The sequence below is a fragment of the Coptis chinensis genome, chromosome 7, assembly GCF_015680905.1.
Source record: "Coptis chinensis isolate HL-2020 chromosome 7, ASM1568090v1, whole genome shotgun sequence".
NCBI lineage: Eukaryota > Viridiplantae > Streptophyta > Magnoliopsida > Ranunculales > Ranunculaceae > Coptis > Coptis chinensis.
In genome coordinates this window covers 23,243,971-23,267,964 of record NC_141462.1, presented here as the reverse complement: position 1 = coordinate 23,267,964, position 23,994 = coordinate 23,243,971, and the positions used below count along the sequence as shown (strand labels likewise).

Below are 23,994 nucleotides of genomic sequence, written 5' to 3'. Positions count from 1 at the left end.
GTTCAACGTGTTAATAAACAGAAACAAGAAAAACAAACTGCCCAGGTCTCCTCGGGAAACCAGTTCTATTGTATCACAACTTACAAACATTAAAATCAAAAAACCAATTTCACAGATCACCAGCTTCAGGCAGCATAACCAAATCTCCAGCCACCAGCGAGTCTTCAACTTCAGCATCCCTCCCCTCGACCACAATGGACACGCCATCCACATCTAGACTCACAAGTACATCAGACAAAGCAACTTCAGTTCGAGGTGCAACAACCTCTTGCGCAGCAACCGTAGTAGTAGGAGCCTCACTCGCACCTCCCTGTACCTGTACCACTGAGGTACAAGGAGCCCCGTGTTCATGCTCCTCTTTCAAGGCATTGTAAGCGGCCTCCAGATCAACAAACTCAGCATCAAGAACGTCATAGGCTTTCGTAGCCTCCTGATCAACCCCTTTGCAGTGCAGGGAGTACTAATTCAACCTACCAATTTCCACAGTAGCCGCATGAACGTTCTTTTTAGCAGCTTGTAGTTTCAGCTTCAGTTCGTCCGCCTCAATATCCTTCAGCAGTTTCGCCAAACTAAGAGCTTGATGCGTTTTCTTCAGCTCCTCGCGTTCCATACCTGCAGCGTCCTGAACATTCTTCAGCTCGTCTATCAACTTCACCACAGTCTTTCTATCTGACTCAGTGAACTGGGCAATCTCCTTCAACTTTTGAAATTCACTTACAAGCTGCGATCGTGCACATATAATAACAATCAGTTCGCAGAAATTTTCATAAGCGAACAAACAAGCCAAATCTGGACAATTTCACGTACCAGACATTGCGCGATCTCCATCCACCTTAGGTTATCAGCCAGCCCCTTAGCATCCAACTCCTTGCGGTTGCCATCCAGAGCTATATGTTCAAGTAAACAAGCTGATACCTTACTTGACCTGAAGCTGCAATCAGTTCGCCTTACAGTCCGCTGCACCCCCTGGTCATCCAAGTACACTAGCTGCAACTCCAAGTCATCAGCAGTCACAAGCGACTTCCCACTAGCCTTACTTGGACCCTTCGCCTTCGCCAGCGGGCTAGGCTCTCGCAACAGAGGAGACGAGCTCGGTCTAGCCCCAAAAGTCGCCAGGTCCAAAACTTGTTTTGGCCTCGACTGAGTACTGCGAGTGGCTGTACCGCCAACTCGACCACCACCAAAACCACCCCCCGTGTTGGAGCTGTCCCCAAGCGCGTGCTTTGCAGCTTTGGCAGCATCTTGCTCGGACGCGTCTGCTTTCCTCTTCATCGAACTGCTTCGCGTGCAAGGGTTGAATACCACCCTCTCCAGCTCTACAGGCGCGTCAATCGACCCCCCTTCAGGACGCCACCCCGACCCGCCAGCCCCAGAGGCCCCAGCACCTCCAGAGGGTCGTTTATCACCACCGCGACCTCGGTTCCTATCTTCCCTAGTTATCAGATCGCTCTTTCGTTTATCCATCACTTCTTCACTAGCTTGACCCCGTGCCCTTTTCTTCTGAACTCTCCTTTTCTCCCTAATCACTGGACCTCCTTTTTCCACGAAGAAATGAGCAACTTCTGGTAGTTTTGCTCGCTTCTCAAACCGAGTCAACCTTGCAAACTTCTCTATTTCCTTCCGATTAGTTTGTTTCTTGGCAGCGTAATCTGCAAACACAACACAAACACATGTCAGTCAGAATGATGATGACCGAACACTCAAAACTGCAAACGAACGCACTCCACCCACCGGAGATGTTGCAAATCCTAGTTTGCAACCAACATCCTCTAGCACAGTAGTTACCAACTAACAGCAACGACCTCTTCTTCCAAGCTTCATTGCTTACACCATCCATAACACTAGAATGCCCACTCAAAGTTTGCAAGCTAAAGTTGAAATTGTGAGATCACTTGACAACAAAATGTTCCATAATATCAGATACTCCTATGTGGTATTCACCACTATCATTCAGTAAGTCGAACACCCTGAACAGCCGCTAGGTGTTACCAACAAACTGACAAGGGGATTTCCAACATTCAGCTAAAAAATCACAAACCAGCTTCGAGAACGATATTCGCATATGCGCTCTTAGCTGACCATCGCAGATTATAATCCCACCATTTGGAGGGTTATATTCTTCACTCCGCACATTTTCACGCGGTTCTGGTTCGTATATCTCCAGGTCTGGTATATCTATCCCGTAAGTTGCCCTCAGTTCGGAGAATGCACTCGCTACAAAATGATCCACCGTCCTAGGGGGCAACCCACTTGAAGATGACCCTTCATCGCGACCTGACTTGCTAACCACAGCACCAACAGAACCAGATCGTATACTACCCTCATCTTCCCTAACTTCAGCCTCACCATGCTCAGACCGACTGCCAAGACTCACCAACTCGTCCTCATCTTCCTCATACTCCCCACAACTTAAAGAGATCTCCCAAACCTCTTCAGATCGAGTGTCGTCAGAGTCAGACATTTTTATGTTTTCTTCTTATCAAATACCCAAGCTTAAACAATAAAACCTAACACCGACCTACCTCCTACACACACAACACTTGAATAAGAAGAAAGAACACTGAAAATGGAAAGGTAACGGCAGCAGAAGCACTCACCTGAGAAACCCTAGCTTGCGGTTTTGCTGAAGAAGAAAACAGGAAATAACTTTCCAGTTATTCCAAATTCGATTTTATGCAACCACCCGTTCAGTTACCAAGGAGTTATGATTATCACCTACGCCCTAGCCCACACACGTGTCTTAAGGACCTGTCTTTTCAGGGTTCTGGAAAATGCGGCAACACGTTTCCTTCCCATCTATTATGATTCTGTCACGTGCCAACCGCATGCCAACCTCCAATTCACATTCACTCGTTATATAACACGACTCGACCCTTATGGCGAAGTAGTCAGTTCTCTTCACGCCAGCCCGCTCTTCCACTCATGCTCAACACGTACAGCTGTTTTCTTTCAGCAGATCACTTTAATGTACAACACAATCTACTAAGAGGGGGCTGTGTAAGGGAGTAATATTCTCATTAAAGAATATTAAGCACGCGTTAAGCATAAGCAGAGATCGTAGCGAACTCATGACACCGACCTCCAAGATCGATTCGTGAGTAGCTCGCTTCATGTAGGTGGTACACTTCAGCTCGCTCAAGAATACCTCAAGGTGAATGAGCGACCTAAAGCAGAATGCTTCAAATAAAAACACCATCCTTTATCCAGGTGCAATCATCACAGTAGCCACACCTGTACTTCCAATTACCGTGATATATGAACTACTGCACCCACTCCCAATCATCACACAATTCCAACCAAAACCAACTTAACACTCATACTCAATCTCCACCCTACATATGTACATGACAGTACACGTGTCTCGAGGATCTAGACTTTCCAATGCCTATAAATACCACCTATATGAACTACGTGAGACCTGATTCTTCTCTCTCCCTAGAATCAAGAGAAGATACGTAGGCAGTTCGCTCAACAACGAACTCGGTCTAAACCTTTTCCTAAATCCAATCCCATTCTCCTTCCTCCCCTGTATGTAAAGGAAACCAAAACGCTCCTTTACATTATTATTTCAAAACCTTATAAAGGTAAAAGGAGCTCAAGATGATCTCCCCAGTAAAATATGTATGCTTCTAAATTTCTAATCATGTGTTGGAAAGAAACCATTAGCAGTTAATCCACCATCAACACAAATAACTTGACCAGTGATGTATGAAGTACTGGGGAGGCAAGTAAATGCCACCAGGGAAGCAACTTCTCTTGCCTCACCAATCCGTCGCATTGGAGTTCGACCAATTACCTGTTTTATGCGTTCCTTGTCTTCAAACACCTGCAAAATTCCGATCATCACACTCACGATAAGTGAACGAAATTGCACTTTTACACTCAACTGTTACTACAAAAGAGTAGCATTTGTTCTTGAAGACCAAGAGAAGACTAGTATGCATTTTCATATGCTCTGTAGTCTGTATCACTGTATGTCAATTAAACTAACCCTGCGGACAGTGGTGCTTGCGCCTTGAGGAAAAATGCTTACTGTGCAGAACAAAACTTAGATGTCTAATTCTCCTTGCCCTAAATCTGAATTTTGTGATCCTACTTAGGCAGCCTCCTACTTACTGAATCTATCAGTTTTTTTCTCTTTTCATTTTCAAATGGACGTAAACAAGTAAAGTCATGAAGGCAGGCTATCTGTACTATGGGACAGTAGGACCCCTCAACTAAACATCTGTTCAGTGTCCGTGCTACTAGTTGATTACCGATATTCATTCACTAAACTTACTTAGTGCTTCTAGTTATTCATCAAAACTAGACTAAAAGTTGTAAACTGATCGATTAGTACTGACTAACAGATAAACAGAGAAATCAACATGAATATTAATTCTGGACAAAAAGTAGGGAAGACTTACATCACCACCCCCAATTGTGGGTCTTATATACCACGGCGCAACACTGTTACTTCGAATGTTGTCTTTTGCCCACTCACAAGCCAGGTTCTTTGTGAGTTGATTCATGGCTCCTGAAAGCAAGACTAATTAGCGTCGGTTTATACAGTAGTCCATATTTCAAGTTATAATTAACGCTGTTACTACTAACCTTTAGTTGCTCCATAAATGGAAAGACATTGATGAGCAACTACGCCTCCAACAGAGGTGATGAACACAATGCTTCCCATTCCGGAGGCTTTTAAGAGAGGGTACGTGAGTTGAGACAGATCGATGGAAAGCAGACTGGAAGTTGGTAGTCATTAGTGTTGAGAAATCTTCAGGCTCTAGAGTTTGCTTATATATACCTGTTCTAGCATTGTTTACCTACATCCAACGAAAGTATTCAAAGCAGAGTTTTATTGTGTAATGGGTATTACTGGTTATCATTTCTGCAATTTTTGTTATGATTCTACTCATTTTGTACATCCTGTTACTTAATTTGATCAAAATATGAGTACAGGACTTCTTTGGATCATTTTGTATCGGCTGAATTTTGTTGTGGAAGCATTAAACCATGTTCTGATGTTCATTTGAATTTAGGCTGATGAACCATGTGTGTTTACGTTTGTGTTCTCTGTATATTTGGCATTCTGGCTGTGTACTTACCTGTTCTATAGTGTAAAGGATGTAGGGTACGTCAAGGGTACGGTTTATTGGTAAGTTAATGTCAAGCACTAGGCACTAGGACATAACATGGCTTCAGATCAGTATGGATCATAATAATGGACGCTGCTGGCTCTAAAGTCACTAGCTAGTGTCCCCAAGGGAGTTTTCAGTGCCCGCGCGTTTGATTATTTGGGCTAGTGAAGATTGTCTTCAGGCCTAGTTAGTTACTTTTCTGTTGGGGAAAACGATACCAATCGATCACCGCTAAGATAACTTGCACTTGGACAATCTACTACTCCAATTAGAAAATCTAATATTTCACTACAACCAATAACCACAATCCTAAACTATGGATATAACTATCACAAATAGGCAATAGAAATATAAAGCAAGTAAAACATACAACAACACAAAGATGTATCGTGGTTCAGCCAATGATGCCTACTTCCACAAGAGCTAATCTTTTTATAAGTATAGGAAGGAAAATTACAATTACTCCTCTCAAGTATCTCCACCTTACTAGATCTCTTTTCTCTCTTTACAAGCTTTTCTCTTTGCAAGGGTTTTCTCTCAATTTTGATTGCTCTCAAAATTGGGTTTCTATTCAAGAATTTGTTTTCCAAAACCTAACTTTTGTTTTTATAGTGATTTAAAATTTCAGCGCGTCTGCGAAATTTCGTGTTTACTATAGAAAAATAAGAACCCAACATGTTCAAGCATGAGCGTGGGCGCGCTCTTGGCTATGCCAATCTGAGCGCGCGCCCGCCTTCTTATTTTCCAGTTCCCAAACTCTAGTAGACATGTTTCGTGAGAGGCTAAAAAAAATATCTTCTTTTTCATGGCAAGGGCGCGGGTATTCCTTGGGCACGACTAATCTGAGCACGCACGCGCTCTGACTTATTCACACGAACAATACCTATTTCTCTCATTCTTCCTCATGTGTGGGATAACTCCAACAATCTCCCCCTCCCAAACAGTGAGGGGGGATACCTCCATACATTCCCAAATTAACAGGAGGAGTGTGCTACCATTCCGGCGGTAGCACAACACACAACAAACATCAAACTTACCTTTCGGTAAAAATTTGGTCATCTTATCCGACCCGTTCTTGTTGGTATGGATCTTCTCAATGCACAATTGCTTGTCATCGAGAACTTCTCTAATCCAATGATAACGCACATATTTGTACTTGGATCTAGAATGAAATTTCAGATTCTTGCTCATAGATGGCGCTCTGACTGTCACATTGAACTACAAACTATTTTTGCTTTAGGCCTAGTTCATCGAAGAACCTCTTCATCTATAGCATCTCTTTGCAACACTCTGTGGTTGCAATAAACTCGGCTTCTATAGTGGAGAGGGCAACACACTTTTGCAACTTAGATTGCCAAGAAACTGCTCTCCCTGCAAAAGTAAACAGATAACCGGAGGTGGACTTCATTGAGTCAACACCACCTGCCATGTCTGCATCTGTGTAGCCTTCAAGCAAGGTCTTACTCCCACCATAACACAAATACGCCTTGGAAGTGCCCTTGAGATTTCTCAATATCCACTTAACACTTTCCTAATGCTCTTTACCCAGATTTGATAGAAAATGGCTTACAACACCAACGACAAAAGTAATATCCGGTCTTGTACACATCATTGCATACATCAAGCTGCTCACTGTGGATGCATAAGAAATCTTTCCATTTCATTTTGCTCATGCTTACCCTTTGGACATATACATTTGGTGATGCGGAACTAGCCACCAAGCGGACAACTGACTGGCTTCGCTTGATCCATATTGAAACTCTTCAACACCTTCTCAATGTAGCTTTCTTGAGAAGCTACAACTTCCTACTCTTTCTATCACGAGTGATATGTATCCCAAGTATCTGCTTTGCTTGATCCAAATTGATCATCTCAAAGGACTTACTTAAGCCTTTCTTCATCTTGGATATCTTATTGATGTTCTGGCCAACTATTAACATATCATCTACATATAACAAGAGCACTATGAAATCCCCATCAGAAAATTTCTAAACAAACACACAATGATCGTAAGCAGACTTCTTATATCCATGCTTCACCATAAAGTTAAGGACTCAAACTTTATGTACCACTGTCTCGGTGTCTCCTTCAACCCATACAAGCTCTTTTTCAGCTTGCATATCAGGTGCTCCTTGCTTTTGACCTCCCCTTTGGTTGGTCCATGTAGACATCTTCTTTAAAGTCTCCATGAAAAAAAGCTGTTTTGACATCTAGTTGTTCAACCTCTAGGTTCATACTTACGGTCAGACCCAGTACCACCCTTATAGAAGTCATCTTAACTACAGGAGAGAAAATTTATCAAAGTCAATACATTTTCTTTGACCGAATCTCTTTCTCAACAAGGCGAGCTTTGTGCCTTGGGTGTGGGTTATTCTTCTCATGCTTGACTTTGAAGATCCACTTATTCTTGAAAACTTTCCTTCCTTTCGGTTTCTCAACTAAGTTATAAGTGTGATTCTTATGCAAAGAACCCATCTTATCTTGCATGGCCTTCAACCACTTCTCCTTGTCTGTATCTTCAAGTATCTTTTGATAATATATAGATTATCCACCATCAGATAGTAAAACATACGTATATGGTGGATACTTGGTTGAAGCTTGTCTTTCTCTCTCGGACCTCTTTACCCCATCTTCTTGTGTCTCAGGAGGATGCACTTCTGCTTGCTCAGGTGGTGGGTCATGCACTTCATCTGCATCTTCTATATCAATAGATTATATCCCATCATGAGCAATAAGATCATCATCATGAGGTTCAAACCCATGGTTCTCTGCATTCTCAATGCCTTATGTACGTTCCACAATAGGATCTTCTGGTTCTAAGTCAACAAGATCATCAATGAAAGTTTCTAGCTTCTCACCATTCTTAAAGTCTACTATGGTTTGGTCTTCCAAGAACACAACATCTCGACCTCAGATTACCTTCTTGCTGATCGGATCATAAAGTTTGTACCCAAACTTCTCATCCCCATAACCCAGGAAAATGCACTGTTTGGCCTTGTCATCAGCTTGGATCTCTCATCCTTGGAAATATGAACAAATGCCCTACACCCAAATACCCTCAAGTATCCATAATCAACATCTCTGCCTGACCATACTCTCTCTAGATAATCACTATTTAGAGGCTTCGAAGGCGATAGATTGATCACATGTATGGCTGTGCGTATTGCTTATACCCAGTAAGTCTTTGGTAACTTAGAGTGAGATAGTAAACATCTCATCCTCTCTACAATGGTACGGTTCATCCTATCTACTATACCATTTTGCTGCAGTGTCTAGGGAACAGTCTGCTCATGATGAATCTCATGACTTTTTCAATACTCTTCAAACGACCCAATGTACTCACCCCCATCATCTGAGTGAATACACTTCAAAGGCTTCCTTGTCTCTCTTTCCACCATGCTATGGAAAGTCATGAATATGCTAAAAACTTCATTCTTGGTCTTCAGACTATATACCCATATCTTTCTTGACCCATCATCAATGAAAGTCAAGAGTACAAATGTAACGCCCGTATTTTTAAATACGTATTTTTCTATTTATTTATTAATTAATTTAATTATTTATTTTCAAAATTCGTCGGATTGGATTCGAGATACGTGGGCCTGGTTTTGGGCCCGAGTCTGTGTTGGGCTTGGGTTTCGGACCCAAGTATATAAACACATTGTTCTGGAAAATAGGGTTCAGAGAATAATAAAATATTAAAAATGGAGGCGAGATGAAAATTTGGATTCACGGAGGGTGGAGGCTGGACGGCCGGTTCGGTTCGGAGAAATTCGTAGGAGCTGTTCATACAGGTGAGTAGCTATTTTGCTATTTCACCGAAAGTTATAGTTTTCGTATATCGGTGTATAGGTTTCTGTTTCTATATTTTGGTTAAACTGTCGAACTGTAATACTGTTATCCTGTCGAACGGTTGATGCCCTTCATTAAAACTGTTGGAACGGTTCAAGAGTCGGAGCTCTGTTAATGGAGGCGCGAGCTCCATGAACTGTACTGCCTTTTATTATAGTTGTTGTTTTGAACTGTGGTAGCTCTGTTCACGCTCTGAACAGGCGCTAATGGCGTCGCGAGGAAGCGCCCAGTCTTTGTTTTGAAACCGTACTATTGAGGGCGGCCGGCAGTGAATCGCCTTTTCATATTCAAACTTTATTGTTTGTGTTGAGTTGTGGACTGATGAGGGTCGAGTGGGGGCAGTGAAGCTTCGAGGGAGGCTTTAATAGCGCCGAACACCATTACTGTGTTACTGATGGTTTTTGATTTGTGGGTTTTTTTGTTGTTTGAATTGTTTTGATATTGTTGTGGGTGGTTTGATGATGTTTGGGGGTAGTAGGGATGGATGGGGGCTGTTAGAAGCTCCCAAAACTCATTAATGGCAGCCGAAAATTTTAGATCTAGGTTGAGAAGAGTTTGGATTTACTAACATTGGGGGTTTTCGTTTTCATTAAAGAGGTGGGGTTTTTCATTTGGAGTCAAACCGCTAGGTTGGAATGGGTAGGTGATTAGAATTTGTGGTGGTCGGTTTTGGTGGTGGTGGAGGAGAATTGAGGAAGAAGATGCACTGTTGACGATTTGGGCCTTGGGCCAAAAACATTAGTTTGGTTGGGCCGGTTTTTAGTTAAGTTGTTATTGGGCCGGATTCTAGTTTAGTTTCTTGGGCCAGTTTTTATGATTTTGTTTGGGCCCAATTTAATTAAGTTTTGGGACCAGTTCTAATATTAGTCTATGGGCCCGTTTCATTTGTATTTGTGGACCAGTTCAGTCTAAAGTTTTTGGGCCGTTTCTAATATTGTTCGGGGCAGTCCATAGGACTTAAAATAGATCTAATTGAGTCTTTAAATGTTTAGACTTTCGGGTTTTAAGGTTTGGGCTTGGCCAGTTGGGTCCGAACCATCACCTATGAGCCCATGAGCCATGCACATTGACCTTAGCCATGAACCATGGCTATGACCATGAACCTATCGAACATGGAAACGACAGTTTGACTTTGACCATGACATGTTGAGTTTGACCTTGACCATGATATGTTGACCTTTGACCATTGACGGTTGACTTTGACTTTGACCGTTGACCGTTGACTTTGACCGTTGACTAGGAAACGTTGACTTTTCTAGTTTTTCACACGTTTGTTTATATTCATTATATAATTATGATTTGGCATTGAGTAGTGTGTAAAGCATATATATATTGGGCTTTGATTGTGGATTGTAGACTGTATAATTGTGCTATATTTTATGTTGTAAATGGTATGGACAAATTAAATGTGGAAATGCTGTGGAAGCTGATATAAATCTAGTTGTCATTATCTAATTAAGATTTGACATGAGTAGTGTGTAAAACATATATATATTGGGATATATATATTAAATGGAATAGTTTTAGAGACATAAATGTATAAATACTCCATTATTATATATGTGAGATGCTACTATGAGGTAGCATAGTATTAGTGAATATTTGCCCACGGGAGTGTGGTGTAGTGCAATAATATATTGGCACGTGAAAGTATGAAAGTTGTTATGAGATATAATTGAGATATTTCTAAATATTATGGCTTAGTGCAATAAGGTAATTGACCTGCATGTGATATAGTGGATTTATTATGAGTCATTAATGTATGACACTTGAATAAATTACGTAACGAAAATCCTAGAACCTGACTACCACAACTCATGTGATTGGCCTTACGGCGTTTGATTAATCTGAATGGGCCTTGCTGCCATACAGTGTTTGATTTCGCTTTTGAATGGCCCTCCCCTGGCGTAGCCGAATAATTGGCTTGATTATTTCGTTCGAAAATAGAACGATGACGCGCGATATTTTATGCCGAATAGTGGCATTACTTACATAATTGCTTCCGTGTGAGGATTTACGGTGTCGCGGCATCCATTTCCGTGGTGGTTTCATACCGAGTGGTTCATTATGTAAGGGGAGGCATGTGGATGTACATGTTCGGGTTGGGTAGCGATTGTGGTAGCCGTGGAAACTAGGTAAGACATAGATACGACGTGATTTTAGGGACACACAAAGAAAGCCTTAAATAATCTAATTATGGTAATATGTTGGTTATTTGTTTAGTTAGAACCTAAAGCCGCCTCGAGGAACTACCGCCTTATTTATTATCGATAGGTTGTTGTGTGGTTAGTGGGAAGTTAAAGCCTCGGTGGAGGAACTACCGCCTTAGTTATTGAACTTAAGGATGTTGTATTAGTCGTTAAAAGTTAAGGCACCTCGATTGGAGGAACTAAGCTGCGTATGGATTGTGTATATATATGTATATTATATGTTGTATTTTAGGACTACTCACACCAAAGATTGTTGCTGACCCGATTTGCATGTTTGCTTATCGGGTGTGTTCGATTAAATGAACATAGTTGATAAGTCTTGGCGGAGTTTAGTGATGAAGAAGATTGGTTCTTTGCTTGTGGTTTGCGTTAGCATTGCATCTCGTGTCAGTTGTGTTTTGTTTTCCCTTGAGGTGATATAGATTTTCAGTCTAGACGATGTTTTCACGATTTTCATTTGTAAATTTTTGTAATGAAGAGGACATTTGTATAATGGAACTTTTATTTGGTTTTAATTATCCGCATATTTAAACCGTTGATGGGTTTTGGGAGTGGAGAGTGCGTCACACCTCGGAGATCGAAGAGTCGGGGACAAATAATGTTTTTCCGAATTCTGTCGAAATTCGGGGTGTGATAGTTTGGTATCAGAGCATTTGGTTAGCTTAGACTTGGGTGAGTCTAGGTGATTCTCGGATCGTGGTTTATGGGTAGTGTTTAAGAAGTATTATTTTCAAAACTATTTCCGCTAGTTGTTTTATTATTACAAAGAAAATAAAATAGATACAGAAATAAAGAGAGTCAATATTTTCGTGATTTGTTTATATGTGTAATGTGTATACTTATATTAGTTACTCTGGTGGAGTGCATATGAAATGCTTTTATTTTTCCTTATCATATGAGGAGTGAGTATATGCGTAATATGTTAATTGTTAACGGATTTGATCAAAATGATGTGTGCTGCTATAGTGTGGTTTTGCTGTTGGTGATCATTTTCACATGGAGTATGGATTAAGTATGACAACCTGTTTGTGAACTTTGTATTTGAGTGTTAGGTTATTATTCAAAAACGATAAGATATTTTAATATATATTGAATGAGTTGTATTATCTGATGACTTTGTGACGTACTAAGTAAGGAACTAATTGCCTCTGTGTTGGAGGAACTATCTCGCCTCACTCGTACATTGTAATGGATGAATAGTATTTTGAAGTATAAGAGATTAATTTGTTAGAGGTGATTAATTATAAATAGAAAGAAAAAAAATAAAAATAAAATATACGTGTATTCTTTTTGAGATGTGTATACTTGCGTATACACGTGTATTCTTTTTGAGATGTGTATACTTGCGTATACACGTGGTTTCCTTTTGAGATGTGTATACTTGCGTATACACGCTTCCTTATATTATTGTACATGGATGAACTATTACCGTGTATATATGATGATAATATGATTTCACCAATAAGACATGCATGTGTAGGTTGTTTTGTTATCTTTAGCGTTATTAATGATTAATTAAAATAATTGTGATAATTGTTATTTTTAAAATATATTGGAATTTATGTAGAGGATGTCTTAATATAATGATAATCGTATTTCAACAACAAATGAATTTTTATTTTGTCTTATAAGTGTGATTTGTGCCGATAAATTATGACATGATTGATTTATGTTGTTAAATTAGTTTCACATTGATTTTTGCATATTCGAGTATTCTTAAATATATACCTTGATTTATGGTTCATAAATATTACCATGAGAATATAACTTGGTATGGGTGACATATTAGAAGTGAGTTTATATTATCCTAAATTTTTTAAAATTCATGTTATACGTTAACAAGTCTTGTTTTAATGGTCATTGTATATGGAGATTAGTTTATGAATCTTTTCACCGGTTAAAATAATTAGTAATAATAATAATAGCAATGAGCGTCGAGTATTTGTTCTTAATTGTTTTGTTTCAGTCTAAATGATCTTGATAGATGAATATGAAAAATTATTTTTTGATACATGCTATGTTTGATCCAGTTGCAAGCATGAATTAGGATTTCAAGGGTTGTTTTAAATTTAATATTTATGTGAGCATGACTAAAGTAAATATAAAGTTTTATTATAGTATCAATGACATGAGTGATTTTTATTTTTAAGTGTATCAGGACACTAATTTTCTTTTATGCATGATAATGAAAACTCCATAATGTTTTATACTGGGATGAACTTACTCCATATTATTGATTAGTTAAGTATAATATTTTTTTTCGTAGAGTTTGCTACGTGTCAAGAAACTGCATGCTAAAAAGATATGATATATTTATCTTGCGTTTAAGTGACAATAATAATTTGGTTTAATATAGACAGTTAAACTGTAATAGGTTTTGTAATGGCATGAGGATATATATTCGGGTATTATTTAAAAATAATTAATACCAATGTTATCTTGTTTAAGTTTAATCAACGTGCATTCTTGTATAGGTTCTAAGTTAATAACCAACGTTAATTGTTCGTATAGCTTTACTTCCGAATCTCGGGACGAGATTCTTTTGAGATGTGTATAGCTATAACGCCCGTATTTTTAAATACGTATTTTTCTATTTATTTATTAATTAATTTAATTATTTATTTTCAAAATTCGCCGGATTGGATTCGAGATACGGGGCCACGGTTTTGGGGTCCGAAATGTTGGGCTTGGGTTTGGACCCAAGTATATAAACACATTGTTTTGGAAAATAGGGTTGAGAGAATAATAAAATATTAAAATGGAGGTGAGAGATGAAAAGCCGGATGGAGGGTGGAGTAGCGACGGCTCGGACTTCGGAGAAATTCGTGTAGGAGCCGTTCATCTGGTGAGTAGCTATTTTGCTATTTCACGAAAGTTATAGTTTTAGATATATCGGTGTATAGGTTTCGTTTCTATATTTTGGTTAAACCGTTTAACCGTGATATCGTTATCCTGTTGAACGGTTGATGCCCCTTCATTAAAACCGTTTGAACGGTTCAAGAGAGTGAACTCTGTTAATGGAGGCGCGAGCTCCATGAACTGCATCGCCTTTATTATAGTTGTTGTTTTGAACTGTGGTAGCTCTGTTTCACGCCCGAACGGCGCTTAATGGGCGCCGCGAGGAAGCCAGTCTTTGTTTTGAAACCGTACTGTTGAGGGCGGCCGGCAGTTAATCGCCTTTTCTTATTCAAACTTTATTGTTTGTGTTGAGTTGTGGACTGATGAGGGTCGAGTGGGGGCAGTGAAGCTTCGAGGGAGGCTTTAATAGCGCCGAACACCATTACTTGGTTACCGATGGTTTTGATTTGTGGGTTTTTTTGTTGTTTGAATTGTTTTGATATTGTTGTGGGTGGTTTGATGATGTTTGGGGGTAGTAGGGATGGATGGGGGCTGTTGGAAGCTCCCAAAACTCATTAATGGCAGCCGAAAATTTTAGATCTAGGTTGAGAAGAGTTTGGATTTACTAACATTGGGGGTTTTCGTTTTCATTAAAGAGGTGGGGTTTTTCATTTGGAGTCAAACCGCTAGGTTGGAATGGGTAGGCGATTAGAATTTGTGGTGGTCGGTTTTGGTGGTGGTGGAGGAGAATTGAGGAAGAAGATGCACTGTTGACGATTTGGGCCTTGGGCCAAAAACATTAGTTTGGTTGGGCCGGTTTTTAGTTAAGTTGTTATTGGGCGGATTCTAGTTTAGTTTCTTGGGCGGTTTTATGATTTTGTTTTGGGGCCCAATTTAATTAAGTTTTGGGACAGTTCTTCTAATATTAGTCTATGGGCCCGTTTCATTTGTATTTGTGGACCAGTTCAGTCTAAAGTTTTTGGGCCGTTTCTAATATTGTTCGGGGCAGTCCATAGGACTTAAAATAGATCTAATTGAGTCTTTAAATGTTTAGACTTTCGGGTTTTAAGGTTTGGGCTTGGCCAGTTGGGTTCGAACCATCACCTATGAGCCCATGAGCCATGCACATTGACCTTAGCCATGAACCATGGCTATAACCATGAACCTGTCGAACATGGAAACGACAGTTTGACTTTGACCATGACATGTTGAGTTTGACCTTGACCATGATATGTTGACCTTTGACCATTGACGGTTGACTTTGACTTTGACCGTTGACTTTGACTAGGAAACGTTGACTTTTCTAGTTTTTCACACGTTTGTTTATATTCATTATATAATTATGATTTGACGTGAGTAGTGTGTAAAACATATATATATTGGGCTTTGATTGTGGATTGTAGACTGTATAATTGTGCTATATTTTATGTTGTAAATGGTATGGACAAATTAAATGTGGAAATGCTGTGGAAGCTGATATAAATCTAGTTGTCATTATCTAATTAAGATTTGACTTGAGTAGTGTGTAAAATATATATATGTTGGGATATATATATTAAATGGAATAGTTTTAGAGACATAAATGTATAAATACTCCATTATTATATATGTGAGATGCTACTATGAGGTAGCATAGTATTGTGTGAATATTTGCCGTGGGAGTGTGGTGTAGTGTAATAATATATTGGCACGTGAAAGTATGAAAGTGGTTATGAGATATAATTGAGATATTTCTAAATATTATGGCTTAGTGCAATAAGGTAATTGACACCTTGCATGTGATATAGTGGATTTATTATGAGTCATTAATGTATGACACTTGAATAAATTACGTAACGAAAATCCTAGAACCTAACTACCACAACTCATATGATTGGCCCTTTCGGCATTTGGTTAATCGAACGAATGGCCCCTTCCGGGTGTTTGATTAAAATTTGAATGACCCTCCCGGGCGGCGTAGCGAATAGTGGCTTGATTATTCCGTTCGCAAAATAGAACGATGGCGATATTTTATGCCGAATATAGTGGCATTACTTACATAATTGCTTCCGTGTGAGGATTTACGGTGTCGCGGCATCCATTTCGGGGTGGTTACATACGGAGTGGTTCATTATGTAAGGGAGGCATGTGGATGTACATGTTCGACGTTGGGTAGCGATTGTGGTAGCCGAGGGAAACTAGGTAAGACATAGATCTGACGTGATTTTAGGGACACACAAAGAAAGCCTTAAATAATCTAATTATGGTAATATGTTGGTTATTTGTTTAGTTAGAACCTAAAGGCTCGATGGAGGAACTACCCGCCTTTATTTATTATCGCATTATAGGGTTGTTGTGTGGTTAGTGGGAAGTTAAGGCGCCTCAGTGGAGGAACTACCTGCCTTAGTTATTGAACTTAAGGATGTTGTATTAGTCGTTAAAAGTTAAGGCACCTCGGTGGAGGAACTAACTGCCGTATGGATTGTGTATATATATGTATATTATATGTTGTATTTTAGGACTACTCACACCAGCATTGTTTATAATGCTGACCCGATTTGCATGTTTGCTTATCGGGTGTGTTCATTAAATGAACATAGTTGATAAGTCTTGACAGGTTTAGTGATGAAGAAGATTAGTTCTTTTGCTTGTGGTTTTCGTTAACATAACATCAGATCTCGGGTTGTGTTTTGTTTTCCTCGAGGTGATATAGATTTTCAGTCTAGACGATGTTTTACGATATTTTCATTTGTAAATTTTTGTAATGAAGAGGACATTTGTATAATGGAACTTTTATTTGGTTTTAATTATCCGCATATTTAAACTGTTGATGGGTTTTTGGGAGTGGAGAGTGCGTCACACCTCGGAGATCGAAGAGTCGGGGACAAATAATGTTTTTCCGAATTCTGTCGAAATTCGGGGTGTGACAACAAAGCTCTCCCATGGGACTTCACTTTCATAAGGCCACATAAATTTGTGTGTACTAGCTCAAGGACATTGTCCTTTCTGTGAGAGGTGAATCTTTGGAAAGACACCCTGTGTTGCTTTCCAACCAAATAATGAGTACATCTATTTAAATGCGTACTTTTAATGTTTGGCAAGGCCCTTTGCTTGGCAAGAATTTCCATATCTTTTTCTCCTATACGACACAGTCTCTTATGCCATAGTTCGGAGGAAGCTTCTTTTTGTGCTGCATTTAACTTGCTTTACACAAACTAGCATGTGTCTTATAAAGTGATCAAGTTTTCTTCCCTTTGACTACTACAATGGAACATGCATTTGCTCAGTTTCTATACCTCGTTACCAAACGAGTTTTGAAAGCCATCATCATCTAACTTCCCAGCAGAAATTAGGCTTAGCCGAATGTCAGGGACATATCTTATATCCTTTAGTGTCAATGTGTAGCCGACATTGGTTTCTACATGAACATCCCCAATGCCTATAATCTTAGAGACGCCACTGTTACCCATCTTTACCTCACCAAATTTACCACAGCTGTAGGTAGTGAAGAAACTTCTGTGCGACGTGACATGATAAGATGTTTCTATCTCTATCACCCACTCTGTATCTTGGCATGAGGTACTAACACAGTACTCACCACAATCTGACACAATTCCTACTAGACCATCGTCTACTAGTGTGGTAGTATCTTGGCCTATGCTTCAGTTCCTCTTTACCATATCTTCATGTACACAGTTATTCTTCTCATCCCTCTTCAGTGTTCTACACTCATACCTGAAGTGACCCTTGGTGGCACAATAGTAACATTGTTTCTCTGCCTTAGGAGTTCTAGCTTCACCCATAGATTTGCTTTTTTCATCACCTCTAGAATGAGATGGTTTTCTGCTCTTACCTCTCCCCCGCTTCTTTGTGACAATGATCTTTAAGTGAGAGGAGCTGCTTCGTGAACCCCTTCTTGTCTTCTCATTCAACAATGCCCCGGTAGCCATCTCCATGGAAATGATTCCATCCTTAGCGGCTCCGCCAAGAGAAACTACTAAAGTCTCCCAACTGTCGGGTAGAGAGTTTAATAGTAATAAAGCCTCAACTTCGTCACCCATATCAATCTTCATCAAATGCAACTGATTGATGGTATTCTGTACTTCATTAAGATGCTCAGACATTGAGGAACCTTCTTTGTACCTCGTGTTAGCAAACTTTTTAATTAGTACCTTGTTTCCAGCCGACTTTGAGTTTCTTCCACAAGCCATTAGTGGTAGTCTTTTGGGATACATGGTGGAAGACACTGTCGTCAATCCACTGTCAAATGTACCAAATAGTTTTTATGTCAAGCTTGCTCCACTCAGCCGCCACTATTGCGTTTGGTTTTACTCCATTCTAAATGGGTTGTGCCAAGTCCTTGCAATAAAGCAAGTATTCCATCTTGGCTTTCCAAATAGTGTAGTTACCTCTATTCAGACTAGTCATGCGAGTGTTTATAGAATGGTCCATCTCAACAAGCTATTTTAATTCAAACCTTCTCTCAGGAATTTTATCAAACACTTTCTGGGCAAGATTTGGATAACTATCTTCTGTGATTAATCTAACCCCGGCTCTGATACCACTTATTGAGGAAAACAATACCAATCAATCACCGCTAAGATAGTTTGCACTTGGACAATCTACCTTCAAGGGTGGTGATGTAGGCTAGGTGGCGTAGAGACAGTAACTCTTGTACGATGCCAAAAAGATGGGAGATCGACTTAGCACATGTCACATTAATTTCACTGCGTAATACAGTAATACCTATGTCACACCCCAAATTTTCAGAATATTAAAAATAAGGAATTATCCACACCTTATTCCATATTCTGAAAACCCAAGATAAAATGAAACCCTAATAACCCATTACTAAATACGATATAGAAAAATGAGATCAAATCAAAACCGAAAGAACAACTCTTAATTCACAAATAAAAAATACTAACCAACTCTATTACATCTGTTTCAAATCAAAACTTTCCACTTCAGAAAACTTAAATCAGTAAGGCTCCAAAAGCGAATCCAAATCAAACGTTGTCATCCACTACATTCTACCATCTATGTTTCCAAGAACACACCCACGTTGTAAAACAAAGCAAACATGGGTCAACAAATTGAATTTGCTGGTATGAGCAAGACAAAAATAAAATATACAGTACTACATTCAATCTTCCAAATAAATAAATATACCATTACCAACCATTTCAACTTGAAAGACAAGATAGTTCCGTTTTCCAAAACGACGTGTAGTTTCCTCCCAAGTAAGATTTCAATCCCATTATCTCGTAAATTAATTTAATTAAAATCTTACCTATAACCGCTTACGTGTTAGGGTAGGACAACATCTCTGCATAAAAAGTTAATAATTCATACCTGCCTGCAAAACAAAGTTAGATTTCCCAAACGTAATCCTTAAAAATCTACATTTATTTCACTCTCATTGCAACCATCATGGGTATACATAATCTGGCATAATATATCGCTAATATTAACATTCATGTCACACCACCATATCCATCATATCATGCTAACCACATTCTTTCGTAAGAAATTATATGCATCCACTCGTCTACTTATTGGAACGAGAAAATCACAACCAGAGAGTACATTCATCCCTCGCGAGTATCAATTCACACAACCCACATATATATTTCTTTTAAGAAATTATGTACATCATAATACATAAATATTCATATGCAATAACTCCATCATACTTAAAAATCAATATTTTACTTAAAAACCACTCGTCTACTTATGAGAACGAGAAAAATATCACAACCAGAGAGTACATTCATCCCTCGTGAGTATAAACTCACACAAACCACGTATATATTTATTGTAAGAAATTATGTACATCATAATACATAAATATTCATAAGCAATAACTCAGTCATACGTAAAATGAATCTTTTAACCAACGTAAATCATTCAACAACCCATAGGTAATCCAAACACTTCCACAGCTCAACAAATCAATATATATTCAATTAACCATTTTTAACAATTAGACAGGATGATATTCGACAGGATAATCGACAGTAGATAACAATAATCAAAATAATTTAATATTCGAAAGGATAAACACTACGTATTCCAATTTCGGTAGCATGTAGAATAAAAACGAGTTGAAAAATAATGAGCAGTGACAGAAGTTCATAAAAATTTAAAAATACTATTAGTAACGAAGAAAATCTATGAGTTCAGTGAAAAGATAAAAATCTTTACTCACCCGGTATATGCTCTATCAGTATCTCAAGCAAGAAGTCTCCCTTTTCCTCTCTCAGTAAAACTCTGTTTGTCCTATGTGTTAAAACTCTCAGTGTAAACTCTTTTACGTGTTTTCCTCTTTTTTTTTTTGAAAACCCCAAAAATAGAGAATGAGGTTTATCCTCTTTACCGTATCTCTTTCTAATCTTTTTCTCTTTTTATTTTATTATTATTATTATTATTATTATTATTATTATTATTATTTTATTGTACTAATAAATATATAAAAAAATGGGGTGTTATAACCTAGCTACTTGCTCGAATGGTAAGCAACATCTAAATGGGGAAAAAGAAGAAAGAAAAAGAAAAAACGAAAGAAGAGATAAAATTCAACTGCTTGAAAGGTAATCTGAAACGTGTGAAGAGTTGGAAGGGCAAATCTTTATCTTATGCTGGCAGGCTTCAACTCATAAAGGCGGTTCTCAATAACCTAAGCATCTATTGGCTATCATCCTTTGTTCTTTTGCAAAAAATAGTTGATGATATTGATAGATTGCTCAGAAACTTCCTTTGGAATGGACCTGATGGAGCTACGTCTCATGCATTGCTTGGGTGGGAACATTTGTGTTATCCATATGAGGAGGGTGGACTGGGCATCAGAAACTTGAGTATACTCAATCATGCAACCAATCTCAAGCACATATGGCATATTGTGAGTGGAAAGGAAACTCTATGGGTGAACTGGGTGAACAAGAAATTGATAAAGAACAGGAACTTCTGGCACTTAAAGGTCCCAAATGACTGCTCGTGGGTTTGGAGGAACATTCTTCATGACTGTAAGCTTGCTTCTCCAATTGCACTTCACCAGATAGGAAATGGAGACAATACCAAGTTCTGGCTAGACCCTTGGCATCCTGCAGGTATCCTTAAGAAATTCTTTCCACAAGCATTAATTCTTGATTCTACATGTAGAATGAATGCAAATGTATCTAACATGCTTGAGAATGGTAGGTGGAATATTCCACATCATATTAGGGTAATTTTACCGGATATTATTATGCAAATGGAAGAGGTTGTTAGCATAGGCAGAGGCGAGGATAAAATTGTCTGGTCAGATTTCCTGGGAGGTGAGTTTAAGCTCAAAGACACTTATTAGCCTGAGGGACTCAAAACAAACCATTAATTGGCATGGTATTGTGTGGTTCTCAAACAATATACCTCGACATTCATTTATCACTTGGTTAGCACTCAATGAGGGTTTGAAGACCTTGAGTAAATTAAGAGAATGGAAGGTGCTCCACTCTCGAGTTGTGTGTTCTCTCTGGAGGGGAAAAGAGACGAGAAAAACACTTATTTTTCCATTGTACTTACTCACAATTTGTATGGAAGAAACTACTTCAAAGTGCAGGCTATAATAGACAAAGGGAACAAACTTGGTCAAAAAAAGAGGTTGAATGGGTGATGGAAAAAGGACTTGGCAAAGGATGTGAACAGGATGCATTGAGGCTCTTATTCAATGGATTTGTATACGGAGTGTGGCAAGAAAGGAACAACAGAATCTTCAAGAACGTTCACACCATGGCTGAACAAACCTCTTTTCTAATTCCGAGTGATACAAAAACAAAACTTGCGCATGTCAATTCAAAATGGATGAAGGACCTAAGAGAAGTCGACTCATGGCATTATGGAACATTGATATAGAGTGAACATGAAAACAGATAAAGAAATGTAAGTGGGAGAGAGGTGAAGAAGGCATAGACAATTTGAACACGATGGTACCTTGCAAGGCACTCAAGGAGGATGGGCTGCTGCCATCAGGGGACCATATAAGGGGAAGTCATTGCTGCAAAAAAGGGAAGACAGAATACAATACCATTGCACTTATCGAACTCTACGGGCTCAAGCAAGGACTCAAATTGGCGAAGAAGCATAACATTAGAAGAATTGCAGCGGCCACAGTCGGACTCGAGTAATGTGGTGTCTTTCATGAAGAACAGAGGACACCCATGGCAAGCAAACCACTTAATGGAGGAGATACAAGACTACATAGGACACTTAGACCATTTTACTATTACACATGCCTATAGAGAGGCTAACAAATTAGCAGATGCCTTAGCTGCTAATATTCCTACTATAAGTTTTATTGAGATTGTACCTAGCTCGTTCTCTGAGGATGTTAAGAAAATTGTCTATGAGGATGCTATAGGCAAAGTATATGCAAGAATGTAATTGGCTTTTCTTTCTTTAATGCAAAGGGGTAAGGGACCTCTATAACAACCCTGCTTACCTACCAAAAAAAAAAAAATCTGAAACGTGTGAGCAGAACAAATGAATCATATCTGAAATTTTGTATCATGACATACCCTGACACCCCGAGGGGATTATAATCTGTTTCTTTCTACCAATTTCAATTGGTTTGATAAAAAACACTCAAATATGTTCATGTACTAAAAGGTTGTAAACTTATATATAGTACTCTTCCCTGCGGGTTTGAACTTACAATTATGTTAAGCTTCCCATTAAAAACAGTGGAGACGGTCTCGATGAGCTTCTCCCTTTGAAATCGAACTGTCAAATCACATGTTGAAGAGCTAACTTTGTAACCTTTATCCTCCCAAGCTCTCAAGTTTACATCTATCAAGTTCAACTTTGTTCCGAGAATAGGCATGCACAGAAGCCCCAAGTTCACATAATTCCTCCACGATTGCATGCCTAAATATATACACAGTACAGAACAATTATCAATGTAATCATATAATTGTTAAATTCGCAGAGCTCAAAGAGCTTCCGAAGTTGAGAGATCAACCCAATTCGTTTCGTTCCTCCTGTAACAAGAGCTATCATTCCCATAGGAGACCACCTTCTTTCTTTGCTAATACTATTTGCATTTGCCATGTTTGAGCCATGCAACTCTTTTACAGAACAGATCAAGTTCACTACTTCCCTTTTGTTAATGAGTTGTTAACTGGTCATCAAAGGTTCCTATCCTACATATAAAAATTAAGTGGTGTATAAAGTAAAAAAATCTATATAATCATTGTTAACCTAATCCATGTTGAATGGTTATTAGATGGGTCCCTTAATAGATTGTTGTAAAGGAGCGTTTTGATCTTCTCCTAATTACAATAAGGATGAACGGGAAGGGTTTGGATTTTTGGATATGACCGAGGTCGCTGTGAGCGAACTGCCTACGTATCTTCCCTCGATTTTCCTTTTTCTGGGGAGAGAAGAATCAGGTCTGACGTAGTTCCAGTAGGTGGTATTTATAGGATTCTGGGAGTGGAGATCCTTCAGACACGTGTACCCTTTGTGTACAAATGTAGGGTAGAGATCGTGAATGAGTGCTGGAGTGGTTTTGGTGTAAGTCGTGCTCTGATTGGGAGTTGGCGCGGTAGTCCCTATTTCCCGGTGGTGGGACATACAAATAAGATTTTGGCAATGATTATATCTGGTGGGGCGCGTTCTGTCTCTGGCAAAGTGTTCGTACTGAGGTATCTTTGTTCGTACCACCTTCTTGTAAGGAGTCGCTCGCAGATCGGTCTTGGAGGTCGATGCGTTGAGGTCGCTTATGCTTCGTCTGTAATGTTCCTTAGTGGGGATATTGTTCCCCTACACAGCCCCCTCTCAGTAGAATGGCTGGGTTCATGCAGGCGATCTGCTGAGAGAAGACTCAACACTTGGGTGAAGCATGAGCGAGCTATGGAGATCGTCTCGTTTGGGATGCATTTGAGTTGGAAACTTGTAGCAAGGTGGTTTTGGCGGAAAGAAAAATTATGCGGTTGCCGCACGCGACGTAATCATAG

The 23,994-nt window shown here is 39.2% G+C and overlaps 1 pseudogene across 1 annotated transcript; it reads right to left on the bottom strand.

Moving 5' to 3' along the window:
* Window positions 1–3,568: 3,568 nt before the first annotated feature.
* LOC147486681 (tropinone reductase homolog At2g29290-like) lies at window positions 3,569–23,274 on the bottom strand (annotated as a pseudogene). Its single transcript, XR_015202293.1, has 5 exons — window positions 22,998–23,274; window positions 22,692–22,903; window positions 4,594–4,808; window positions 4,407–4,516; window positions 3,569–3,826 (listed from the first exon to the last, which is right to left on the bottom strand). The product of XR_015202293.1 is annotated as a tropinone reductase homolog At2g29290-like (transcript).
* Between the last annotated feature and the right edge of the window lie 720 nt (window positions 23,275–23,994).